General features: G+C 44.6%; 1 protein-coding gene and 1 long non-coding RNA gene across 4 annotated transcripts in view; one reads left to right on the forward strand and one right to left on the reverse strand.

Annotated features, from left to right (window-relative positions):
- NTF3 (neurotrophin 3) overlaps positions 1–18,684 on the reverse strand; it is a 66,646-nt gene that overhangs the window by 15,714 nt on the left and 32,248 nt on the right. Inside the window, exon 2 of one of the 3 annotated variants that reach the window (XM_074326160.1) lies at positions 3,413–3,525. The exons of the other annotated variants lie outside the window; for them this stretch is intronic. The gene's annotated coding sequence lies outside the window, so the exon portion shown is untranslated. The remainder of the gene's footprint in view (positions 1–3,412; positions 3,526–18,684) is intronic. 3 annotated transcript variants of the gene reach the window in all.
- LOC141570151 (uncharacterized) lies at positions 1,321–17,259 on the forward strand. Its single transcript, XR_012494063.1, has 3 exons — positions 1,321–1,630; positions 4,243–4,371; positions 16,464–17,259. It is a non-coding gene; the product is annotated as an uncharacterized LOC141570151 (long non-coding RNA).

An 18,684-nucleotide genomic window follows, 5' to 3' on the forward strand; every position in this document is an offset into this window, starting at 1 on the left:
ACAGACCACATGCCTGTGACCACCCAGGAAGTGGAGAGCTGTCACCTATCTGTGAACACGGGGAGACACCCTGCAGTACAAAGAGCAGACTACACTTTTCTCTAGGCTCACCATATCTTTGCTGCAACAGTTTATACAAAGCCAGTCATTTCCAAAGCGAGGCCACCTGTGGCTGCAAGAGCATCCTCCTGTCCAGGGAGATGGATGTGGCTTGTCACTGGCCCAAGCTCTGCACCTATTTCTTTCTAAGCCTCTGCTACTCCCATCCTCCCCCCTCCCCCCAGCCTTCGTTCTAGTTAGTCTGAAGATTTATTGTATTCTGGAGATCAAACAACAGGCTAAGCCAAAGTATGTGTTAAAAACAATCTTTCTCAACAATACCTGTATTAAGAAAATGACAATAATGAAGGAAAACATGTTTGATGATGTGTTTGGATGATGCATGGCAGCTAATGAGACAACTGAACTAATGTAATTGGGGGAATCTGACTTCAGAAGCTCCAATTATGCTGGATAGGCTTGGCAAGGAGCCCTGAAATTTGGTGCTAATGAATGGATTAATATGGAGGATAAGTGGGAACCCAAGAATGTGTATGAATGTGTCCTGACATTGTGCTGGGCACGGAGTAGGGAGGTGAACAAGGACCTGATGAATTGCAGTGGAAAAAGGGGGGTGGACGGGTGGCTCAGTTGGTCAGAGCGCGAGCTTTGGGCAACAGGGCTGCCGGTTCAATTCCCACATGGGCCAGCGAGCTGCACCCTCTGCAACTAGAATGAAGTCAATGAGCTGCGGCTGAGCTCCTGGTTGGCCAGATGGCTCAGTTGGTTGGAGTGCGGGCTCTCAACCACAAGGTTGCTGGTTCGACTCATGCAAGGGATGGTGGGCTGCGCCCCCTGCAATTAAGATTGAACACGGCACCTTGAGCTGAGCGGCCGCTGAGCTCCCCGATGGCTCAGTTGGTTGGAGCGTGGGCTCTCAAACACAAGGTTGCCAGTTCGACTCCCGCAAGGGATGGTGGGCTGTGCCCCCTCCAACTAGCAACGGCAACTGGACCTGGAGCTGAGCTGTGCCCTCCACAACTAAGACTGAAAGGACAACAACTTGAAGCTGAATGGCACCTTCCGCAACTAAGGTTGAAGGGACAACAACTGGACTTGGAAAAGTCCTGGAAGTACACACTGTTCCCCAATAAAGTCCTGTTCCCCTTCCCCAATAAAATCTTAAAAAAAAAAAAAAAAAAAATGGCAAAGGGAACTTAAGTGTGCATAATATATGCTAAAAAAAAAAAAAAAAGAAGTGGAAAAAGGTCGGAGACTTCATAATAGGCAGTCACTTTTGGCCAGCAAACTAGCTCTTCTGCCACTGGACCAACTCATAAAGCATTAACAGCCATCTATTTCAGGGAGTTCTATTTTGGCTTACTAGAAAGAATGCTGTACTGAGATTCCAGGCAAGCAGTCTAGGTGATCAGGTTAATTGGATGTCATAGAGGGGATTGCAAAAATGTCCCTTCCAGACCTGAGGCTCTGTGATTCTATGCTGATGTTGTGAAGGCAAAACCCTTCACCACAGAGAGACCCATGGAGCCACAGAGATCAGTAGTGCTGAGAGACTTCTACCCCAATGTGGGTGAGTGACGTGGTTGAGGGGAGGGGAAAGCTGCTAACTGTGCTCTAAATGAAGGGTCTGGAAATATACTGGTATTGATTCAGAACGTGGAATTTTTGCTCCTATAACATAATACATTTTCATTGCCTTGGTGATGTTAATAATGTAGTTGCCCAATGCCACTTTCACGGAATTTATGAAGCACCGACTCATCCAAGAAAAGGAAGAAGTAATGATCTCAGTTTGTACTCTATGCATGCTTCAGAAAAGGCTGAATTATATTTTAAAATACTACTAGGGTTTGCAATAAACAATCTTAACTGTAGATTCCTATAGAAAGCAGTAAATAATCACTCTTCAATTTTAAAACATTATATATTGGACTACTTTTAGGTTAAAGCAAAGTACATCTTTAAATGTAGACCAACTATGCTGCAAATATATTACAATTCCACAATAAACACAAATGCTTTAAGATTAAAGTCTTCATCAAGGAAATAAGATTTATTCTTTGATTAGCTCTTCAGCTATCTGGGTGCCCTGTTAACAGGCATTATTCTCTATGACTTATTCTTCAAGAAGCTAGAAATCTGGAAGAAAAAAAGAAGCAGGAGATTTCCCTGCTGGAAGTTCCCATTTTTCCACTCCTATGTCCTAAACAATGTCAACCTAAGTTCCCATAATAAATGACACTTCAGTCTTCTAAAAAATCCCAATAAAGAAAGGACTGGAAGGAAGAGAGGGCAAGAAGACGTCACGCGCTCTATACTTAGTGAGGGCTCAAGAATAATTATAATTTTAGTAATGATGATAGCTAACATGACTGAGCATCTACTCCATGCCAGGAACTGTGCTTAGAACTGTACAATCATACTCTGATTTAATGCCATCATAACCCTATGAGGCAAGTCCTACAGTGCACAACCCTCATCGGAAACCCCGTATGACCTAATATCCTCAATGGGTCTGGAGCAGCATCTCATGACTAAATAAGTTCATATTCTGCTGCAAAATTATATTCACTAAGTGAGATAAAGATCATGTCAATTCAGGTCATATTTTGCAGTAAAATGAATCTGCTGTCGTCTTAAGAAATAACTTTGGGTTTTCTGAGCTTTTTAGAATTGGGAACTGTAAGGAAGAGACTGGAGACGTGTATTATTCTATTTCATAAATAAAGAAACCAAGCCCAGGAGAAAATAGCTTGCCTGAGATCACACTGTGGCCATACTGTAGCAAAGATTAGTAGCAGAGCTGAGATTCAAACCCGGATGTGTACGACACCAGAACCATGGTCACGTTCCCCACCCTGAGGACTGAGAGCATAAAAACTCAGTATTGTAGTTTTCTGAGGAGGCCGAATTAAATTGTGAATGCATAGACCCCTTTTTAGGTTTAAAATTTTTTCCTTAAATATTATTTCTAGGGAAATTATTTTCCTTATTATAAAAGGAATAAGTGCATATTGAAGAACATTCTAAAAATACAAAAAAATATATAAAGAAATCTATCAGCTCCCCCAAGTATCACTATGGGATATTGGTGTCCAGCTTTTTGAACACACATGCAAAGTTTTTCTATGCATTACATAGTTGAGATTGTTTAATATATATCATTCTCTGACTTTCTTACTTCATCTTATAACCTAAGCATTCTTCCATCATATTAAAATTCTTCATATGAGGTGTGATCCAAAAATACGGTGAATGTTTAAATTAAAAGAAAAAATTATTACAGTAAAAGACACATTGCCATTAATCTCCCGCAAAATACTCCCCCTCGCTTTGAACACACTTATCCCACCGTTCTTGCCACTTTCTGAAGCAGTTCTGGAAGTCTTCTTTCGTGAGTGTCTTTACTTCATCCTCCATCATGACAACGTTCCGTGTCACACATCGCTTGTGGTACGGCAATTTCTGTCAAATAAAAACATTATAGTGTGTCCTCATCCACCTTATTCACCGGATCTGGCACCGTGCAACTTCTGGCTCTTTCCCAAAGTCAAAATGACCATGAAAGGTAAACGTTTTGAATTCATTCAGGACATCAAGGCAGCCATGACAGTGCAACTAAAGACACTCATGAAAGAGGACTCCAGAACTGCTTCAGAAAGTGGCAAGAACAACGGGATGTGTGTTCGAAGCGAGGGGGAGTATTTTGACGGGATTAATGGCAATGTGTCTTTTACTGTAATACATTTTTCTTTATTTAACTATTCACCGTATTGTTTGATCTCACCTCGTAAACAAAATGTTGATAGCTACATAATATTCCATCATAGAAATGTGCAGTAAGTTACTGAATTACATCCCCTTTGCAGGAAATGCAGTATTTCCAATTCTCCACTCTCATAAGTAATGCTGCAACTAATGTCTTCATATTCAAAGCCAACTATTGGTATGTTATTCCCATGGTCCATTGTTTCAGCCACTCTCTACACTGTGGTCACATCTGCCCTGTACATTCCCGACCTCAGGTCAATTCAAACATTCATTTCTCCCAGCTGACATCCAGGCTGTTGAGAAGGGCAAACCATGCATATGCACTCTGTGGTGCCAAGTAAATTTATGTTCTCGAGATTAGCTCAGCCCTTGCTGTAGCTCAACGATTTGTTGCTTTTATTCTCATGCCAGGTCTTTCTTCCATTCCTCACAACAGCTCTTTGAAAACTGCATTTGTCTCCTGAAGGCTCTGAGAACACAGAAAATCTTGCCTCCAACTTCACAGAAAAAAAGAAGAAAGAAAAGAAAAAAATCCCTCAGGTAGGGACTCTAACCCTACCGCCACCCACAATTCGACTTAAATGTATAAAGTAGACCAGATACTGTATTGAAGTGACCAGATACTTTATCACTCTAATTAGTACACATTTGAAAGTGAAAGGGGGCTTTATTAATTGTTTGGTTGGGATAACAGCTGCACAGCAGGCCTACCCTGGGTCAACCAGGATGTGTGGCCACCCTGAGTAAGCTATAATTTCCTGAGTGGTGGAGTGGTCCTTCCCACACAACCCTGTCTAACAGGACCTATACTGACAGGCTGGTCCCTCCCGCTGTTTCCTCAGAAGCTTCATTTCTCCACGGCTCCCTCCCAGCCATATCTTCAACCTGCCCCTCTCTACAGGTTCTCTAATCAGTGTATAATATTCCTGTGTTGTCAATCTTAAAAATAGAAAAGGAATTAGTTGTCCTCCTTTAAGGACAACTCCCTAATCCCAGCCCAGCTTCTTAGAAGAGCCCCTGTGTCCATTACCTCCACTTCCTCAACCCCCTTGTGACAGGCAGAATTCTCTCTTTCCGTCATCACCACCGGCACCACCACGTCCCTCATGACGCACACCTCCTAGAACACCGAGCTCCTCATTGTAAAATCAGACAGACGCATTGCAGTCCTTCCTTCCTTAACCTCTCACAGCTCCTTCTCTGGTGGCAGAACTGTCTTATGGTTTTTGTCCAAGTGCCACCAGCACTTACCTTTTCACTCTTTCAGTGTTGTTTCCCCAAATCCTGTCTTTCTCCTCTCATCTGCACTGATGATTGCACAGTCTCATGCACCCGGTGTATGCGTGCATGACTTCCACATCCCCACCTCCAGCACAGACCTCAACCCTGAACTCCAAGCCTGCAGGGCTAACTGCGCACTGGACATCTCCACTGGAATGTCTCAGAGGCATCTCAAGGGCAATACATCCAATACGGGGGTCTCCATATTTCCCCAAACCCTGCTCCTTTTCCAGCCTCCTGTGCTTGTTCAGGAAAGGGCACCTATATTCACCACATATCATGCTTGAGTCGTCTCTCTTCCCTGCCCCCAATATCAAATTGATCTTTCATTCTAGTTGACTCTGCCCATATTTCTCAAAATCCACCCCCCTTTTCTCTATAGCCCATGTTCTCTCTCTTGCCTGAATTACTTCAGTGGATTCTTAGGTGGTTTCTGAGACCCCACTTTTGCCCTCTCCCAGCATCCCATCATTTCTTTTCTACACAGCAATGGAAGATCTTTCTAAAATTAAGCCTAATTGAGTCACTCTCCAGCTGGAGAAATTTCTGTTCTTTTCTAAAACCTTCAAGGTAAAGACACAGTTCCTTAGCCTGGCATGAAACCCTTCATGGTCTTGTTCTTGGGTGCCCCTCTCACCAGTTCTCTTCTCACACTGTGTGTGCCAGCCACACGGAGGGACTTCAGTTGTGCAGACACAGTGTGTGCTCTCTCACCTAGGAGAGGACTCCCTTGACTACCTCCTCTGCCAGGAATGTTCCCCACCACTCCCCTTACCTGGCTAACTCCTATCTGTCTGGTCATGCTCGTACATCACCTCCCTGAAGAAGACGCCCCCTTAGCACTTACCACCTTCTTCTATATTCATGCTTTTACTTGCCTATCTCCCCACAGACTGTAAGCTCTCATTCTGTGTTTGACCCCCCTAGTGCCTACCATGGTGCCTGGCTCATAGTAGGTACTCAATAAAAGCTCCTAGAAACAATGACACTGGGTCAAAGGGATGAACCTCTTAAGAAGCGTGACCATTTATGATTTTGTCCTGGTACAATTAGTATTAGTTCTCCCTTTCATGCTCTCTCTTCTCCAAAGGCCCCAGATATGGACTACCTACAACCTTTAAAGAGACTTATTCATTGTCTGTGTCTATGAGTTTTTGTTTCTTCATTTGTTTTTTCATTTGTTGTTGTCAGTTTTGTATACCACGTATCGGTGAAATCATATGGTTCTTGACTTTTTCTGTCTGACTTATTTTGCTTAGCAATAGACACAGACAATAGTTTAGTGGTTACCAGAGGATAAGGGGGGAGGTGGGTGGTACATGAGGGTAAAAGGCATCAAATACATGGTGATGGAAAGAGAACTGACTCTGGGTGGTCAGAACACACAATGTGATCAATAGATGATGTATTACAGAATTGTACACCTGAAACCTATGTAACTTTACTAACCATTGTCACCCCAATAAACTTGAATTAAAGAGAAAAGAGACTTCTTCAGAGTTAAGAGCAATAAAGTAGCCAGGGTGAGTCAGCTGAGGATGCGTATGTGAGTGGTCTCCAGATGTGCTGAGCAATGACGGACGACATGGGTGATCTCTCAGACAAAACTGTGTGTCAGTAACTGCAAAGGAAGAATTCAGATGCCATTGAGGAAAATAAAAATTTCAATTCCAGCAGCCCCAGCCCACTGCCCAGAAGCAGCATGGTAGCCTCTCTTTAGGAAAGAGGGACCAGGAGGAAGGCAGCTCTCTGGCACAGACAAGGGCACCTGCACTAACATGGGAAGGAAGTGGCCCCTCTGCACCTGCGTCTCGTCTCTGTACAGTCCATCACCTGGTAGGCCATGATGCTTCTAACAAGACTTCCTGATCCTACAGCTCTGGTCTAAGGTCAGGATTTGATTGGGAATTCCTAGGGACAGAAGTGAATGCACAAGACCAGAGAACCTGCAAATAAAAGCAAGTGGGAACCAGCACCCAACAGGACTTGTGAAGGAGAGACTAGGGCTGGGCCAAAATGCCCTTTAGCCAATGCTGCGAAGGCCAAGTCCTGGCTGCAACAAGGCTCTGGAAGACCCTCCTATCAGCTCAGGGGGCTCCTGAAGCCCCAGGGAACTACTGGGTTTCATTGCTCCTGAGAGCGGGGCCCACAGAGCATTCTTTGCTGCAGTCCAGTGCCTACCATGGTGCCTGGCACATGAGTTGTATAACTACGTGTCTCGATTGAAAAGAATTTACTACCAGGAGATGTACACTATCTGGGAAGATCTGGGTAGGCAAACGGTAAAGAGAAAGAAAACTTGTCCCCCATGGTGACAAAAAGAAGGTTCAGGGTTACGCTTTTAGCAAGAAGATCACTTAGGAGAGAAGAGGCTGTTTTTGAACTAAAATAAGACAGGAACTCTGCTGGAACCTCCCAAGAATATATATATATATATATATATACACACACTGGGAAATGTATACTCATGACTTGTATTCATCTTTTGTTATCAGCATATATTGAGTATTACAGCTTTAATACAGTTTTTTCCTTTCTTAAAATGTCTATACATTTTTTGGCACCCTTTGTATATCTACCTTGCGAGGGAGCCTCAGACAGGGCACTTTCCTGACCCAAAGAAATAGAAGGCTTGAGAATTTTATCTTTGCACTTAATAATTTCACTGAATAACAACTCTGGGAATAAATCAATACTGGCATCAACTTAGAAATCTGAGGTCACTGATTATCTAGAACAGAAAGTAGAAGGCTAGCTAGCTTCTAACTCCTGGCAGTAGTGGTCCCTCATCCTGCCACTTCCCACTGCCATGACTTTATCCCTTAGCATCGCCCTGCCAGGGGCCCGTGGAAAAGACAGGGGCAAATGGGAGAGCAACCAGTGAGAGCAGTCAAGCCAGCCTTGAGAAGCTGCCCTGTCCCCAGCATCACTGGAAATCAGCAGCCCCCCTCCCTCACCCCAGACAGGTTCAAATTATAGGGACAAAAAAACTGACCAGAAAGAGGAACAGAGTGTAAGTAACCACGGAAGCGGAAAAGCAAGGTTAGTGGTAGTAGTGGGTCCCAAAGGTCATTAATTCTCAACATATCCTCTGTCTGTCAGTTTTCGGATTGATCATTACAATCATGAAAGACCTGAAGGCCAATATTGTCTTCATTTTAAATCTAAGAAAACGGAATCTTAGGAAGGTTAAATGATTTGTCCAATGGCAAACATCCAGCTGGGAGCAGATTCCCCATCCTCTGACTCATTCTTTTTCCTAACGACTCGTGTGCACTACAGGCCTGATCACGCTTGCCTCTCCCACCACACCGTTCCTGAACCCTCTTTTCATCAACATAGTCCTGGTATTCCTAGCAATTCCATGGAGGTCAAGTCTGTGTGTGGAAATTTCAAATTATTCCAATACATACATACATACATACATACATACATACATACATAAATCCGAACCCTCCTTTAGAGCCTAATTATGTACAGAGCACAACCTTGCCATTAGCTAAATAACATTCCTCTAGCCAGGTGATGCTTTCTCGACAGGATCTCAGACATCACATTTAACAAAATGAAACCGGGTGAAAATTGACTGTATGCAGACCAGGTCTCAGGACCCCGGGCTGCTTTCCTGCCTTGTACATCACGCATTCCTGCATCAGACTTGCTGGGGTTATGCAGTGCACTGGGGGGTTTGTATCTCCATCTCTCCCAGTTTTCCTACCACCAACCAAGACAGAAAAACCTCCAGGATGTCTGAAGTCCACTTTCTACCTTCCGCTAGGAAGCAGAGGCTTCCCACCAAGAGATCTGTTCCTCAATTCCATAGAGACCCAGAAATCTATCCCCAGCAAACAAGTTCAAATCTCAGTGCAGAGGCCCTCCCTCTCCGCACTCTCTGGGTGAGCTGCCTCCCACCCAGAACCGCTTCCTGGTCTCCAAGAAGAGCTCCCTAAGAGTATGGCCACAGAGGGGCCGTACATAATAAACAGCCGATACTGCAGCTGACCCTTCTGAAAGGCCTCTGGGAAGGGCCGTGGGTCCCCTCAGCCATCCATGTCCCTGTGCATTGCTGTTTCTCCCACTGTCGACCCCAAATCCTCTCATTGCAACATCAGTCCCTTTCCTTTTTGTATGTTCCTGCTGGGAACAGAGTATGAACATGATTGCGGGTCTGTATTTTAGTGTTACTTTATAATTCTAACATATACTATTGCGTTAGAGGTTCCCAAACGCACACAGTGCTTCTGTGTGACAGATTAGGAAATTGAGCCCCAAAGAGGAAAGTGACATATTCACAGTCATTCCCTGGTTGATGACACAAGAAGTGTGAATCCAGGTGTTCCGACCCTTTCTGAATTGCTGCTTCCAGACGCAGTCTGCTCCATGTTAATAGCCCACGAAACAGTCTATAAAAACCGGAAGTATTTTTAGTGCTAAAAACTACCTTAAAGTCAGTGAGTCCATGTTTTGCAACAGAAACTATAGTGTGAATGAAGAAACTATTTAAAATGTCTATTGCAAGATCTAGCAATAGGAGAGAAGAGAGGAGACCAATAACAGAGGAAAGGAATTGCAACTTCTGTCACCAGAAGGAAGGGTGGGGAAGGCAGGAGCTCAAAGCAGGTGTTGACAACAGACCCAGCTTCCGTGAATACCAGCAACTAAGAGACACACATTTTGTAATTTCAAAATAATGGTCTTTACCAGAAGTCATCAGGGTTGCATACTCATCCTACAATCAGTATTTGATGGCAGAGAGGCCTCAAGCCTCAGTGGCACGGGCAGAGTATGCATTTGGACTTCGTAGGTGAAGGAAACACTAGGTCTTCTGGCCTCATAGCACTGCTGGGCCGGTGTGGATAGGCAGAGACAGGGAAGGCAGGGCAGTGTCGAAAGCCATTTATGCCCCCCTACCCTGCCTTCCCAGGTCCCCCTTCTCCAGCTGTTGCACCTGGGACCCAGGAGAAGGCAGGGGCATGCTCATCCAGAACAAGAAGTAAAGAGGAAGGCAGACAGAGCCCCCTGCCCTACAGTCAGGGGAAGATGGGTGGCGGGGAGATTTATCAACAGGAACTGCACAAATGGTTCACTCAGGTTACAGCAGGCCTCCCAGTGGAATGTCCCAGAGACACGGATGTCCCTGCTTCCACTTTGGCATCCAGGCCATGACACAGGATTCAGGAATTAAACTCAGGGTGAGGGGGTGTTTTCCTGCCGAAAAACTTGGATGTACTAGATACTGCCTCCTGGAGCTTGTAGCAGTTAGTCCAGCTTTCTGTTCTCAGCAGAGATGAGAAAGAGAAGGGTAAGAATCCCGATCGCATGATTTCCCCATGAGAACCTCTACGCCAGCAGTCTCTCTTCAAATGAACTAAGGAACAAGTCACAGTGCAAAAGGGACATGTGGTTCACCTCGTTCTGGTTTTGTTTTTTTAACACAGGGTATCTCACTAAATCAAAGAGATGGGTAATTTAGAAATTTAGACCCAATGGATACCATGGGTCTAAAACTATTTCAAAATTAAAAAAAATAAAAATGCATGGTTCAAAACTATTTTTATATTATTCTGGAATGTGAAAGAGAGATATTCTATAAGATTTGTGACTTTCAAGAAAGGTTTGGCCAGTGTTTTGACATTTTGCCTTACTGGTGAGGGTCAGTTCTAGATTAATTAGAAAATCCCATCTAATTCTAATTCCACAGCCTGTAGTTAAATGACGATGTGTGTTTCCCCATTGTCCTGTGTGCTACATGATGACTGATCTGCTGCTCCGTGGGAAACATCACTGACCCCACCATGGTGACACCTCTCAATATAGTTCCCTCCTTCTCTAGGACGCTACACACTCCAGCCGCTCCCCGTCTCCCTCCATGGAGCCTGTCTGAGCTCTGTGGCTTCTCCTTTAAGCCCTCCCCTCCTGGCCTGTTGTTTGGGAAAGTGGCTCTGATGTCACTATGCTCTGACTCTAGACTGGCTCTGATGTTGTAAAGTTAAATTTGCAGAATTCACAAAAAACTTTTCTCTCTTAAGTGCTTGGCTCTGGACATTAAAGCCATGACTTGCCAAAACTGTCTGTTACAGGATTACAAAATCCATTCAGCAGTTCAGCTGATTTCTCTATTCTAGGTGGTATCCACCCTCCCTGATGAGGTGATGAGTGTTATTGACCCAACAGGTGGGGGGTGGGGAGCTGGTGGGGGGAGCTTCATTATCGCTCAGAATAGTGCTTGCTTCCCTGTATCCTAGCACAGCCAGGGCAGCACAATTATTGGGCTCGCAGAATTCAGTAGGAAGCGGGTAGACTGAGATTCTACCACTGGGTTGCCATTTCCAAGTTCGTGTCTATAATGTCTTCTATGGCCTCCATGTGTCAGAGCTTCCCCAGGGCCACCTCATATCTTTTCGTCCTGTTAAAAGAATGAACTTATAACAGGATGAGGCTGAAGACGGAGGAGAAAACACTATATTGCATTGGTGAGATGTGGAGAAGCAAACTGCCCACCTCACTGCTTCACTAGTCCGTTCTATGGATGAGATTTATGACGGGTGATAAAAGAAGTCTGCCCTCAGCATATAACTAGTTTTTGACCCAGATTTAAATAGCTCTTCCTAAAAAGTAAGAAAAGCCCGTAGGGTTCTCAAATGAATCCAGTTTAAGTTATGTACATTAAGATACTGATTTAGAGAAAGATGAAAAGAAATTACAGGCATGATGAAATACGTATCTCTATTTCAATATATAATATACATACATTACATGTAATATATACACATATATATATGCATTTAAGTGTGTATATATGAAACAGCCCGAGAGGTGGAAGACACAGCGTGAATTACAAGAACAAATCAAGAGAGAGTTGATATCACTGAACAGACTGTGATTATGTTGATTGAAACCAGATTTAAAGAACCAGGGGAATTTGTTTGGGAACAGAGAACAGGACCATAATATTCCCTCAGAGAGGAAATCTCATCAGAGGAAAAGCATGGTGGGGAAGAAGCCATGGGAAGGTGGGGGGTAGAGTTGAAGTTGCTTTACAGGCTGAGTTTGGGAAAATGAAATGAAAAAGATTCACCTCTCCACTTGCAAGTGTGTAAGAGGTAGACAGTGCGATAAATCCAGGGGAGAGGTTGGGACAAAGGGAAATCTAGGCTGGGAGGGAGAAGGAGGACAGAAAAGGCAGTGCGTAAGGACTGGCCTGTTTATCCGTCTGCTGCAGCGAACTGGGAAATAAATCCACTCCGATTTGATAACTGAACAGTGAAACATAGCTCATCTCTAACTGTTGGAATTCAAGGATGGACATACATCATGTAAAGTTTTCAGAAAAGCAAGATTAATGGACAGGTCTAGAGGATGCATCAAAAGAATCTTTTAGACACAACCATTTGAGGAAGGGTGAGAGGTGGGAGACGGAAGAATCTGGCAATTGGCCAAGCCCTTGGAGAAAAAAATGCCAAATTCAGAATTCCACCCTGCTAGCAAGCAAAGCCACTTGCAGCTGCAGTGATCGCCGCCTGACTGAATAACAAAACCTCTCAAATCCAACACAAGGTCACACTCACCTGGGGGAATCCCCCCAAATACATGCTTCAAAATGATGGTAGCATTTTAAAAGCAGTAATCACAGAAGAGCAAGATTTCAGTACTCAGAGGCACTTGGAGATCACCTACCCCTCGACCTTCATTTTACAACGGAAGGAACCAAGGCCCAAGGTGCTCAGGTGAGCTGCCCAAGGTCACACACCCAGGTAATGGTTGAGTGCCAACTGGGTTTTGTGTACCCAATTAGATATAAGTGTCTACCTGTTTTATTTTTATTTTTAAAAATGTTGTGCGTTTATGACAACTTTGTAACCCTCTATAAATTAATTAAATCACAGAAGACACTCAAAGGAACATGGCCTAAGAATAGGTAATTTAAATGTGGAGGAAGAACAAGCACCATGCTGAAGACATCTTCCTCCCAGGCACTAGATGTCCCCCTTTGGAAGAACAAAACTCTTCTCTTTGACTGCAATGAGGGTATGCGAGGGAGAGAAGAAAAAGTCTGATGTAGATCACAGAACTCAAATCACAGGATCAGCTCTTCCTAGTTTCCTTCCCAAACCTCCAGAAAAGGAGCCTGCAAAGTCCCCACTCCTCAAGGGCTTGAAGGAAAACTTCAAGGGGTGGTGCCTCCCTGCTGCTCTCTCTCTCCCTCTCTCTTCCCCCATCCTTTCCATGAACAAAACTAACAAGTACAGAGAGTTCAGATTCCCTGCCAGTCCTGGGAAATCCCAACCTGCAGCATTTCTTGCCTGTTCGTTTTGAGTGGAGGAATTTTCATGTTCAAGTTTGAACAGGAGGCGCTACCCGGGAAGAAAAAAAAAAGCAAATAACATTTCAGTGAGTAGGCAGCAGTTTCTGAATATATTTCTCTACCACAGTGGAACAGATGTAGAGTTCCCATGTCTCTTCTTTCCCCTTTTCTGGATCCCCCTCAAGCATGTATGTGTGCACACACGTCACTTCTGGAATGAATCAGTGCCTAGGAAAGTCTGGATCAAAAGGAGAACTTGTCAGAAGAATTACGAGGGAACAAGCAGTTGTCGTAAAAGACACCCCTGGGGCTGGCAGCACATTCTTCTGGTATTATCTTTGCAGGCTGGTTTTTGACCTCAACTGCACAAAACAGGGCAGGCCCCAGTTCGGTTTAGGCACTGGGGACAGCACTGAAGCAGAATACTGAGAGCTACTCTCACTAAGATGCATTTCACCAGAGGCCACAGCAGAACACAGCTGGGTCAGCCATTCAGGAAGGACATGCAAAGTGTGAACACTAAGAGATAATGGAGCTTGCCTCAGAGATGTGCAGAGCTCTACTATGGACCTGTCCTGGGACAGGCTAAAGGCAGCTCAGCCTCGAGGCCGGAGCATGGGCCCCATGGCACCCATAGGTCTTGTCCAGGCTCTGCTTTTGGTGGCCCTGAGCCTGGTGATGCCTCAGAACACTCAGCACTCTTCAGAGAGGCTGAGCCACGTCGGATAGAAGAATGGGAGTCAGGGGACCTGCCTTTTAGCCTTGGCTCTGCCACTTGCGAGTTGGACGGTCTTGAGCAACTCCCATCATCTCTCTGAGCCTTGATAGGGAGCTAAGAAATTTCTTGTAGAAATGTTCCTTGGGTCGCCACTCCTGGTCCACGGTTCTTATTAGATAAGCATGGAGGCTGCCGGGAGAAAAACGCCAAGCTTCTGCTGGACCTGCTACTGCTGTGGTTCCCTTGATGGAGCAGTGCAGTAGCGCCCCTGGCCTGGGACTCAGGAGACCCAGTTCCATTAGGAAGGCTGGGCAGTAGGGGGCACTGATGTGGGGGGGCCGGGAAGTCAAACAGCCCCACACTCAAAGGCTTGCTCGCCAAACTCCTAGCAGTCTGACTATGGGCAAATCACACAATTTCCGTAAGCCTCAGTTTTCCCAAGTGTAAAATCAGGCTAACGACGCCAACCTCGCAGAGCCGCTCTGGGGATAAAATGAGCACGCCATGCTCAACGTCAGTAGGCACAGCGCGTGGCACACAGTAGGCATCTAATAAACAGTAGTTCCATTCATGTAGGAAAATTCCTACCTTCCACCTCAATTTCCCCACTGATAAATGTCTGTGTACCAAATCCGGCCTTCTTTCTGCCTCATGTGAATCCTGTGCAGATAAAATGACATAAACACAGGTTGTCATGGCGTTACTACCTTAGAACACAGATATAAAAAGAGCTGTCATTCTCAGCAGCACGATTCATTCCAGATCAAAGCTGTGTCAGCTGCCCTGCTCTTGGCAACAGGCTCCAGTCTCAGTTCTCTGCCACCTTGATTCTGGCTCTCCACGCACTGTCCCCAACACCCCCTGCCCACACTGGCCTTTCCCAGTCCACAATCCACCACTCTTGGGTGAAGAGGACACTTCTCACTTAGCATGGAGTAGGGAGTAGCACTGGATTCAGGGCAGGAGTTTTGCTATGAGGCCTGGTCTTGCTACTTCTGTGAGTTTGGACATATCGATTCATCTCTCTGAGCCTCAGTCTCCACATCTGTCAAAAAAAAAGATAATAACACCTGACCTGTCCACCTTAAGGGGTTCTTTCTAGGCTCAGCTGATAAAATGTGAGTCTTAAATAAATACAAAGAGAATGGCGATGACAATGATGACATCATTTCCCATGTGAATGGCTTGCCTTCCTAATGAGGCTCTAACTTGGGAAGAAGCTCAGAAGTGGAGATCTTAGCATATTCTGATTTATACTCTCCATTGCCAACCCCCCACCCCGGGACATAGATGTCTATATCAAGTACATGGGACAAAAGAACAAATGTTCAATAAATTAAAATAAGTCCAAATAAGGTAGAACAGTCATTCGGAGCAGTGACAACTGATAATTTTCCTTAGATCAAAGCCCCCTGAATTTGGCCCAGCAGCACAACCATCTGGGAGCAGTTAATATTGCATATTACAGATTCTCAGGCCCTATCCCAGACTTACTAAATCAACATCACCAAGGGATGGGGCCCAGGAATCTACATTTAAAAATATCCGCCAAAATGACTCTAAAAGTACCAGGTCAGGGAACCACTGCTCCCTCCATGTCTACGTATCAGCCTTGAGACGGGCAGAACTCTCTCCCCCACCCAAACCCCGCACAATGCCAACACAGGAACTGTCAAAAAGCATTTGCTGAAAGCAAAACAGAAACAGAATCGCAGATACAGCAAACCAACTGATTACTGCCAGAGGGGAGAGGGGTGGGGGCATGGGTAAAAAAGGTGAAGGGGAATAAGAGGTACTAACTTCCAGTTATAAAATAAATAAGTCACGGGATATAATGTACAGCACAGGAAATACAGTCAATAATATCGTAATAACTTTGTATGGGGACATATGGTTGCTAGACTTATCATGTGATCACATTGTAAGGTATATAAATGTTGAATCACTAGGTTGTACACCTGAAACTAATATAATATTGCATGTCAACTACACTTTAATAATAAAAAAAGCATTTGCTGAACTCAGCTGAAATTCCAGGTTGGTGGCCCTGCAATGTAGAACCCGTTGGGCCTCCCAGATGGGAAGGAGCCAGCTGTCTACCTGTGCCTGTGCAGCAGACAGACAAAGCACAGCTCACACCAGATTCAGGCCAAGCCCGGAACCGGACCGCTGAATTTACTTGCATGTGGAAACACATACCACTTGGTTCCCGCTTCCATCTTGAAAAGGCATGACAAATACACAGATATCCCTATTACCTTTTCATCATCATCGTGAAATCATAGGTGTCAGACCTAGACTGGGTAACTCAACCTCCTGATTTTACAGGTAGGGACACAGAGGCCCAGAGAGGCGTGGCTGGACAAGTTCTCCCAGCAAGTTGGTACCCCAGTGAGTGGCATAATGGAACGAGGCCCGAGCCAGCTGTGCAGGTACCCAAGCATTTCACAGACCTGCCGAGACCCCACACTGGACTCATGCTCAGACCCATGCATACCGGACTCCTGCCTCTAAAACCCAACCTCAACAAGAGCAAGAATCCCATCTCTTGGGTTATGCCCCTTATATAAATCCATTCTCACAGTAACCTATACCCTTCTTTATCCCCCATCTCACCCCTTCTGTCTGTTGACCCTACTCTACTCTCCCACCCTCAGCCATCCCTGCCTATGCATCTGAGCCCTGCTGTAAGACTCATCTCAAATGCTATCTCAAATGCTTCCTCCTCCACGAAGCCTTTTGGAATCTGCCTCCTTGTAACTCCCAGGCATGTTGATGGTCTCTTTTGTAGATCTTCTATTTTGCCTTGTCCTTTGTGTATTTCTTTATTCTCTCATGACAGTTTTTAAGCTGTGTAAGGGCAGGGACTATATTTTACACCTTTCAATATCCCTTGCATTGTCTGGCACACATTTAGCTGATCAATATGTATTTGTCTAATGAAACTGAATTGGAACTTGGTGCAACTGTCTGGGTCCTGTCCCTTTCATTTCAGAAGAAAGGACGTAATGCCCTTGATGGACCTTTAGTATGAAATGTCCACACCTGAATGGAAGGAATGACAAGGCAAAGTCCAAAGAGAATTTGAAGCCACATGGAAGAGATCTATTCAGCTTGGCCTTTTCGGTGCAGGTCAGTAGAATAGGAAGTAGAATAGTTAAATGCTCTATCTATCATGTATCTATCTGTCATCTGTCTATCTATCTATCTATCTATCTATCTATCTATCTATCTACCTACCTACCTACCTACGTACCTACCTACCTACCTGTCTCTCTTGAGAAAGGCATTTGAAGTCATTGATACTGCAGGATGTATGAATTTATGCTATTAAGGGTTAAATTTGCTCAAAGAATGCTCCCTGAGGTTGCCTCTCTGAAAATAATGCCTTCCCAGTCTGTCTGTTGGCAGATACCACCTTGGGGAAGGCATTCCTGGGGATGCCTCCACCTTCCTCTCCAGTCTTCTCACTTTGGAATGAGGTGAACTATAGTGAAATCACTTCCCTAAAGCCTGTTCTACCACCTCTGTGTCAACCCACTTCTCTGTCATCACACCAGTGGGAACACAATGAAAATATGTTGTACAAAGCCCTCTCCTCAGATCTCTTTCTGGCTTTCTTCAATCACAGTGAAGATGCTCTGGAGAGCCACATACTAAGGGAGGCCTGGTGTTGGCACACGGCTACACACGTAACATGTCAGGTCCTAACACATGGGTGTTAACTCTGTTCTCCCAGGGTAACAAGGAGCACTTCATTAGTCTGTGAAAGAGAGATTTAATAAGAGTATTAAGAATGTGACATTAAAGTGAGGTAGATTTAGAGGGCCCAGCTGTTCTCCATCTGCCTTTGCTGAGGACATTTAAAGAAGCAGCAACAATGAAAGAAGTGCCATCTATGGTTCTATATATTGTGGGGGGCAGGGTACAATGTGCCTGTGCCACTTCAAATTCATATCTGGCTATCACTTGTGAGTGCTTACAATGTGCCAATGTTCTAGGCACCACCACGTATGTTATCTTATATATGTTATCTTACTTAATCCTTACCTCAGACCTCCGTGATAAGCATTATTTTCTTAATATAGAGGAGAAAACTCAGGTTAGATCATCATTATTAATAATTAATTATTAATAAGTAGTAGGTCAGGGATTAGAATTCAGCTATTCTGACTAACCCCAATATTCTTTCTATTAAACTGGAAGTGGCCAATGGGATTCAATCTAAGTTCCAAGTCCAACTGATTGACATATGGCTACTTGGAGACCTGTGTTGAGGATTAAAAGATGTTGTCAAGCTCAGTGGGAATTAGTAACGTCTGCTATGAGCAAAGGAGTGACAGGGAAAGGGTGCTGTGATTGATTAGTGATGTCTGCTATGGGCAAAAATTGAGAATTGTAGCACATGTGCTGAATTTATTGGTCATCCTTGCATTAAAGCATACTTCAGTGAAAGAACAGGTTACCCCATTACAAAGTTTTACCACAAATCCAATTCTCTACCACGTCCTTTTAAAGTTTCCCCATACACAGGTCCCTCAAACATTTT

Source organism: Rhinolophus sinicus, linkage group LG02 (assembly GCF_036562045.2).
Source record: "Rhinolophus sinicus isolate RSC01 linkage group LG02, ASM3656204v1, whole genome shotgun sequence".
Taxonomy (NCBI): domain Eukaryota; kingdom Metazoa; phylum Chordata; class Mammalia; order Chiroptera; family Rhinolophidae; genus Rhinolophus; species Rhinolophus sinicus.